The sequence below is a fragment of the Vespula pensylvanica genome, chromosome 12 (assembly GCF_014466175.1).
Source record: "Vespula pensylvanica isolate Volc-1 chromosome 12, ASM1446617v1, whole genome shotgun sequence".
In the NCBI taxonomy this organism is placed as follows: domain Eukaryota; kingdom Metazoa; phylum Arthropoda; class Insecta; order Hymenoptera; family Vespidae; genus Vespula; species Vespula pensylvanica.
In genome coordinates this window covers 1,103,323-1,110,994 of record NC_057696.1, presented here as the reverse complement: position 1 = coordinate 1,110,994, position 7,672 = coordinate 1,103,323, and positions in this window count along the sequence as shown.

The window sequence follows — 7,672 nt, the reverse complement described above, 5'->3', positions numbered from 1 at the left end:
GAGAGAGAGAGAGAGAGAGAAGGAGATAGATAGATAGATAGATATTATAAAATATTAAATAGATTGATTTGTATAAAATTATTTTGGTAGCGAATATGTTAAATAAATTACAATGATATCGATATAAAAATAATCACAGACGAATAATGTCTATATCGTTAAAATAAAATAATTGCAATAATCATTAGGAATAATAGATGAACAATTTATTTTGGTTATTCGAATTTTTAATATAAAATTTTTAAATAACATGAAGAAAGAGAGTGAAAGAGAGAGAGAGAGAGAGAGAGAGAGAAAGAGAGAGAGAAGTATAGATAGACATATCTATATATAATAGATGAGTATATTGATTTTAGGAAAATTATTTTGGTAATCATCGTATTAAATGAATTTCAATGATATCAATATAAAAATAAACACAGATAAATATTATTGATATCGTTAATAATAAAAAATATATAAGTATAAAGTATAAGTAAAAATAAAAAATAAAAGAACACTTTATTTATAATAATAATAATAATAATAATAATAATAATAATAATAATAATAATAATAATAATAATAATACGAACAATAATAAACATTTAGAACGATATATAATTATTGAAATAATATTTGAACTAAGACCGTGGGCTACATACGAGATCAGATTTATTTTTGGGGAGGTTCCTTTTGCCTCAGGGTCAGTCGTAATAGAAACAATACAGTAAAGTAGTAATTATTCTCCTTCATCCATTGTGCGTTCTTTTTTTTCCCTATTTGTTCTTCAAGTATATATTATATATTCCGAAATAATAATAATAATAATAATAATAATATATTATTATTTTTATTATTTTAGAAATTACGACAAATTGTTAATTCGATAAAACCCGATGATAAATAGACGATAAAGTTTTCCAATGATTCTTTCGTATTTTACCGAGTACGAAATTACGAAATGGGAAAAAGAAAGAAAGAAAGAAAGAAAAACAAAAACAGATAGAAAAAAAAGAACGAGAGAAAAATGGAGAAAAGAAAAGAATACAGATATAGATATACCAGGAGTGTCGTTTGTGAGTACCAAAGGGACCACCAGGTGGGCAGTCTGAGCGGTCATTAGGGCAGATTTTCCGGCAGGCACGCAGTCCTTTGATTGCCTCACGTACGACGGTTACGCGCGATCATTCGGTTCGATGATGATTCCCAAGTCTGCAGTTGGACTATAGCAAAGAGGATGATGCGAAGAAGAAGAAGAAGAAGAAGAAGAAAAAAGAAAAAGAAGAAAAAGAAGAAAAAGAAGAAAAAAACGAAGAAGAAGAAGATCTCTCTTTCTCGAGAGTGAAGTTGCTCGAGAAGTATCAGAGGTAGAGTAGAAGGAGAAAGAAAGAGAGAAAGAGAGGAAGAGAGAGATACAGTGCTACAGAAAGAGAGAGAGAGAGAGAGAGAGAGAGAGAGAGAGAAGGTGAGGGTAAGGGTGAGGGTGAGGGAGAAGGAGAAGGGGCGATCTCTACGATCGTACGCAATTACATGCTGAATCTTTAATGGAACGTTTCGAGCCTGGAATTAGTTGAATGCCATGGAAAGCCATCGCCACATAATGCAACCATCGCGCTGCGCAAGAGCTCGAACACCACCTCTTCTGTCTTCGTCTTCGTCTTCTTCTTCCTCCTCTTCTTCTTCTTCTTCTTCTTCTTCTTCTTCTTCTCTTACTGCTCCTTAGCCTTATTCTTCATCTCCATCTTCTTTCTCTCTCTCTCTCTCTTTCTCTCTTTCTTTCTCTCTCTTTTTTTCTATCTTTCTCTCTCTCTTTCTTTTTTTCTCTCTATCTATCTATCTGTCTCTCTCTCTCTCTCTCTTTCTCTTTCATCGTCTCTGTTTCTCAGTACGATTAGAGAAACGACTACCGAGAATAATGTCGGTGTAATTCGTAAATCGAAAGTTGGGTAAAGGGTTGGGAATGAGATCAAAAGAGATCGATGTTATCGTTCTAATTTTCTTTTTCTTCTCTCTTTTTTCTTTTTTGCTTTTTTTTTTTTATTTATTTAATTATTTATTTGTTAATTTTTGTTTCTTTTTCTTTCTTTCTTCTTCTTATTCTTTTTTTTTTTTTTGTAATCTTTTATAATCGAACTTAGTAGTATCGCGATGAAAGTTATAATTTCTGTTATATTGTAAGTATAGTTACATGTATAGTTACATGTTGTTTTACTAAGAAAGTGTATATGTGTAATTATTATAACTAATAACTAAGTTCTCTCTCTCTCTCTTCTTTTTTTTTTTTTTAGTAAAAAAAAAAAAAAAGAGAAAAATCGATCTTTCTCTATCCGTTTCTGATTATCTCTACTTAATTCTCAACAACTTGATTTCTCTTTTTTTAATCAAAAATTTTTATCTCCCTCTCTCTTTCACCGTACTGTTTTAATAAGTTCGAAATTGTAGATCAAACTGAAGGATTCGCGTTTATTTCAATAAAATTTATTTGATTGAGAAAACAATGGAATCGAACATAATACATACAGAGTTATTTTTTTAATATCTAAAAGAGATATATTAATACACACACACACACACATACACATACGTGCGTAATAAATAAAACATATATCTCTATAAATCAAAAACCAATATATATATATATATATATATATATATATGTTTATTACAAAATGATTTGAAGTGGAAAAGTATTTTGTTTTGTTTAGATTTTTATTTATGTAATCAATACTACGAAGAAATGAGCTCGATCGATATTTATGATAATGACAAGAAAGCGAGCGAACGTGATGTACAATACGTGTATATGTGAATGTATGTATCTGTATTTGTGTGTATGTTTATATACATACATAGGTACGTTGCGTAAACTCGACTGGAGGATAGGAAAACATAACAATCGACAGTTAGGCTAGAGACATCGAGCGTGACGCATATCTAGGGCTTCTTCGAGAGAACGTGTATCTATTACTTTTAATTCTAATATACACACTTCGTTAACTCTTCCTGTTAAACGAGCTGTCACGAAGGTTTTAACGCTAAGTATTAATTAGATCGCAGTAAAACCAGATATTAAGATAGTTTTTGACGTACTAATCGTTTAGCTTAGCTTTAACTTCATTTTTACGGTGTATTACGGAGAATATTTTTGTTTCTATTTCTTTTCTTTGAATTTCTTTCTTTCTTTCTTTCTTTCTTTTCTTTTCTTTTTCGTTTTCGTTTTTTGATACTTCATACGTTTAATTATATACGCATTTACAGTTGTACTCATATACATTTTTACAGTTTATATATATTACAATAATATTTCGACGAACGTTCATCAGAAATTTGCTTACGTAAAGCTTTCATCGTTTTCTTTTTCTTTCTTTTTTTTTTTTTTCCAAGATTTTACGATTAGATCGAATTATATGTACAAATTTGTACGTATTAGATTTACGTATTAGAAAGTATTTGGACAATCGTTCTTTCTATTTCCTCTTTTTGTTTCCTTAAATTTCAATGCTTTTTTTTCTCTCTCTCAAGATTTCAGACCGAATTACATTCTCGAATTCGTATAGTTGATGTTAGAAAATATTTGGGTGAACGTCTGTCGAAAATTGTTTCTTCAAGATTGAATTTCCGATTGGATAATATTCATAAATTTCGTATCGTAAAATACATATTAGGAAATATTTCAACGAACGTCTCTATTATAGATCGATAATTACGTAATTGTAACGTTTGTTTCTTACTCACGTTCGCTCATCACTTTTATTTTTCTTTTTATATACAAACAAACGTCTATCGTAGAGTGTCGCTACGTGACCTCTGTGTTATTGTTTTCCTCGATGCTTTGTATCATCACGTTCTGTTTAACATATCAGTCGTAGTTAGTCCGTAACGGAGCGTAACGAGTATCTCAGATTTTAGTTTTAATTTAATAATAACTCTATTCATTTTATTTCAATTAAAATCAAACAAACTCATCGTTACGATCTAAGTTAGGATACAAATCAAATAGTTTCTTACAATTTAATATGGTGTACAGTAAAATTTCAAACTCACTTTATCCATCTCTCTCTCTCTCTTTGTTTCTCTCTCTATATATCTCTCACATTCTCTCTCATATTCGTGTAACATTGAAACGAGTTAATTATCTAATGATTAGTCGTACGAAAGGAAATGAACAAAGATAGATAGATAGATAGATAGATAGATAGATAGATATACAGAGAAATAGAGAGAAAGAGAAAAGAAAGAGAAAAGAAAGAGAAAGATAAAAACGATTGAGAATGACTATATTCAAAGGAGGACAAATAAATAATAACGTCGAGTATAAACTGTACAAAGGAAGAAATTTCGTAACATTGCGTTCGCAACTATCGAAAATAATGCGGTTTATTGTCGAGAGTAGAAACAGAGAAGAGACACAGAGACGAGAGATAGAGAGACAAGAGTAAGAGTAAGAGGAGTAGGAAGAGAAACAGAAAGAGGAGGAGGAGGAGGAGGAGGAGGAGGAGGAGAAGGAGAATATGGTAGAGAAGATAGAGATGGAGGAGGAAACGCGACGATTCGCCAGACGATTCTTGGAGCAAGTGCAAAACGATTTTCCGAAATTTGGAATTCTCTATGAGAGAGAGAGAGAGAGAGAGAGAGAGAGAGAGAGAGAGAGAGAGAGCGGTGCGATAAAGCGGCCCGTTTCCAGCGAGAGCACTTAGATACCACAATTTGCTAGATGGTCGCCCAGGGCGACCCATCCACTCGAGCAACCTTCGCTTTGTGTCTCCACCGGGCACAGGACACCAGGGGAATTCGATTTAACTACCACGTCTTCGTTGTCCGAGCGTATACGTGTATCGCGCATATAGGGCTTAACACGTGTACGCTTTATACAGGGTGTACCACCGCGACGCATCTTTCGTCCCTTTTTTTCCCCTTTTCTTTTCTTTTCTTTTCTTTTCTTTTCTTTTCTTTTCTTTTCTTTTATTTCTGTTCTTTTTCGTTCGTTTTCTCTCTTTGTTTGTTTGTTTGTTTGTTATTTGTTTGTTGTTTTTCGTTTTGGTTTCTTCTCTCTCTATTTTTTTTTTTGTTTTTTGTTCTTTTCTCATAGGATTGCGTCAAGGAGAAAAAAGAACGAAACGATACGGAATTGTTCCACGTTATCCTCTCATTTCCTTTTTCATACTTTCTAAATTCCTTATTTTCTTTTCTTAATCTTTCTTTCTTTTTTCATTTTTTTCTATATATACGTATGTATGTTTGAAGTCGATCGATCCACGATTTCGATGATAATTCAATAAAAATTTCTTGATTCATTCTCGTGATAAGAGCTCGTAATATTAAAACGTAGATAAGTGCGGAATATTTGGGATACGATTATTATATCATCGTGAAGGACGTTCGATTTAATTTTCATTCGAAAACAGACGAAATTGATTCATGGATAAGGAAAGAAAGAGAAGAAGAAGGAGGAAGAAAATGAGGAGGAGGAGGAGGAGGAGGAGGAGAAGAAGGATACTTAAATGAAAGATAACACACCCGTTAGGCGAATTTTACCGCAACTCTAGCGCGCGCTTATGTGTATGTGAAAGAGAGAGAGAAAGAGAGAGAGAGAGAGAGAAAGAGAGAGAGAGAAAGAGAGAGAAAGAGAGAGAACACACACGCGCGTTGACAAAGGACAACTATGCATATGTATCGTGTCCCTCGTCTATTTGCCATGGAAATGCAATGTACTTTAACGCAGGACGTTTGACGTTGGTTCTCGATGTCTTTGCGGTCATCGTTCCATGTCCTCGTCCTCGTCCTCGTCCTCATCCTCATCCTCGTCCTCGTCGTCCTTCTCGTCGTCATCGTCGTCGTCGTCGTCGTCGTCGTCGTCGTCGTCGTCGTCGTCGTCGTCGTTGGGTCACTGTACGTAACATTTCGATGTTACATGTATATATCTATACATACATACATACATATATAGGTAGATATACATTCGTCCGTTTATATATATATATATATATATATATATATATATATATATAGAGAGAGAGAGAGAGAGAGAGAGAGAGTTTTAGGTAGGCGAGAGTATGTCCATACGCGGTTGTGCGTGTATATTTGCCCGTAGGACGATAAAGAGGTTTGGGTCTGGAGACCGTCTCTTTCCTCAAATTACCAGCAGTTTACAAAGGGTCCGAGCATCGAAATTGCATTTACCAGGTACCATAGTAGGTACTTGGACTTGTAACAGTCCTTGGTACTACGACTACGAAGACGAGAAGGACGATTCCGACGACATAATCGGTGATATATTCGTTAAACTTTTTGTCCATGTCGATATCGATCGATCGATCTATAAATAATAAGGGAGAGAAGGATGTGAGAAAGATGAGAGAAAGAGAAAGAGATGAGAAGGAATTACGCGTACGATTCGTAAAATATATCGTTTATCTTCGAAGGTTCCTTCGAATATGCCCTCGAGGAAGAGAGCTCGGTAACGCACAAGCCGATCGGGAACGTGTGTTTATGCCATCTCGGTTGGATCGTTTAGCTGTGATTTATCGTAAGAAATTATCGGAATGCTAGAAAGGACCGTATCATTATCGTGCAAACTCGCGCCTCCTCGTAGAATTTACAGCTTGGCATGAGAAAGAGGATGATGCTGCTGTGGCACGCGGAGAGATAGATAGATAGATAGATAGATAGATAGATAGAATTAGAAAAGGAGGGGGAGATTATGAACTTTAACCTTTGAAGAATTTTGTCTTGTTATCGTTATTGTTGTTGTTGTTGCTTATTTTTCTTTTTCTTTTTCTCCTCTTTTTTTTTTTTTTTTTTGGTTTTCTTTACGTTACGTGTTACATGCGTTTCTTCTTTTTTCTTTCTTCTTCTTCCTTTTTTCTCTCTTTTTTTTTAATATCTACGGTGTAACAATGTAATGGAAAAAGGAAGAAGGAGGAGAAAGGGAGGAAGAAAAAAATTGATCAAAAAATAATGAAAAACGCTTGTGTCCTGTAAATATTCTACAATTTCCTCTGTAACGATGTTTACAAGGGGGAGGAGGGAGAGAGCAGAGGGGAAAAAAAAAAGAAATGAATAAAAAAAGAAAAATAAAGAAAGAAAGAAAATTTGAGTGTTAGTTTTTTAAGAAAAAGGCCAGACCGCCCCGAGGGTGGTAATTTATGCGTAATTTAAACGTCCACCCTCTTTTTTTGCACGACTCGAGGCGAATATGAGAGCGTAATAAAACTCGGCGAGAAGATTTAACGAAACAATGCCGACACGGCGAGTTGCTCGAAAGAGATATGTATATAGTACATACATTCTCGACCAACGGGTTGGACGGTGTTTGTCTAAAACTTTGTTTTTTCTTCTGTTTTTTTTTTTTTTTCGTTCTCTCTCTTTCTCCTTTTTTTTTTAAACTTTATTCGCACGACAAAGATGAAAACAACAGAGAAATAAAAGCGGAATATATGTCTTTTATTTTTACGTAAATTTTTACGCGAAGAAAAAAAAGAAGACAAAGAAAAATTAAATAATTAAAAATAATAATTTGGACATATAAGACGCTTTGTATATAATTATCTAACACGTTTCTCAAACATTTCCATGAACGATTTTATTAGCCTTAGAATGATATTATATCCGATCAATGTATTTTAAATATTTCCTATTATATATCTTTTGCATATTACAAATATGCAATTTTTAAAAATATCGATCGCAG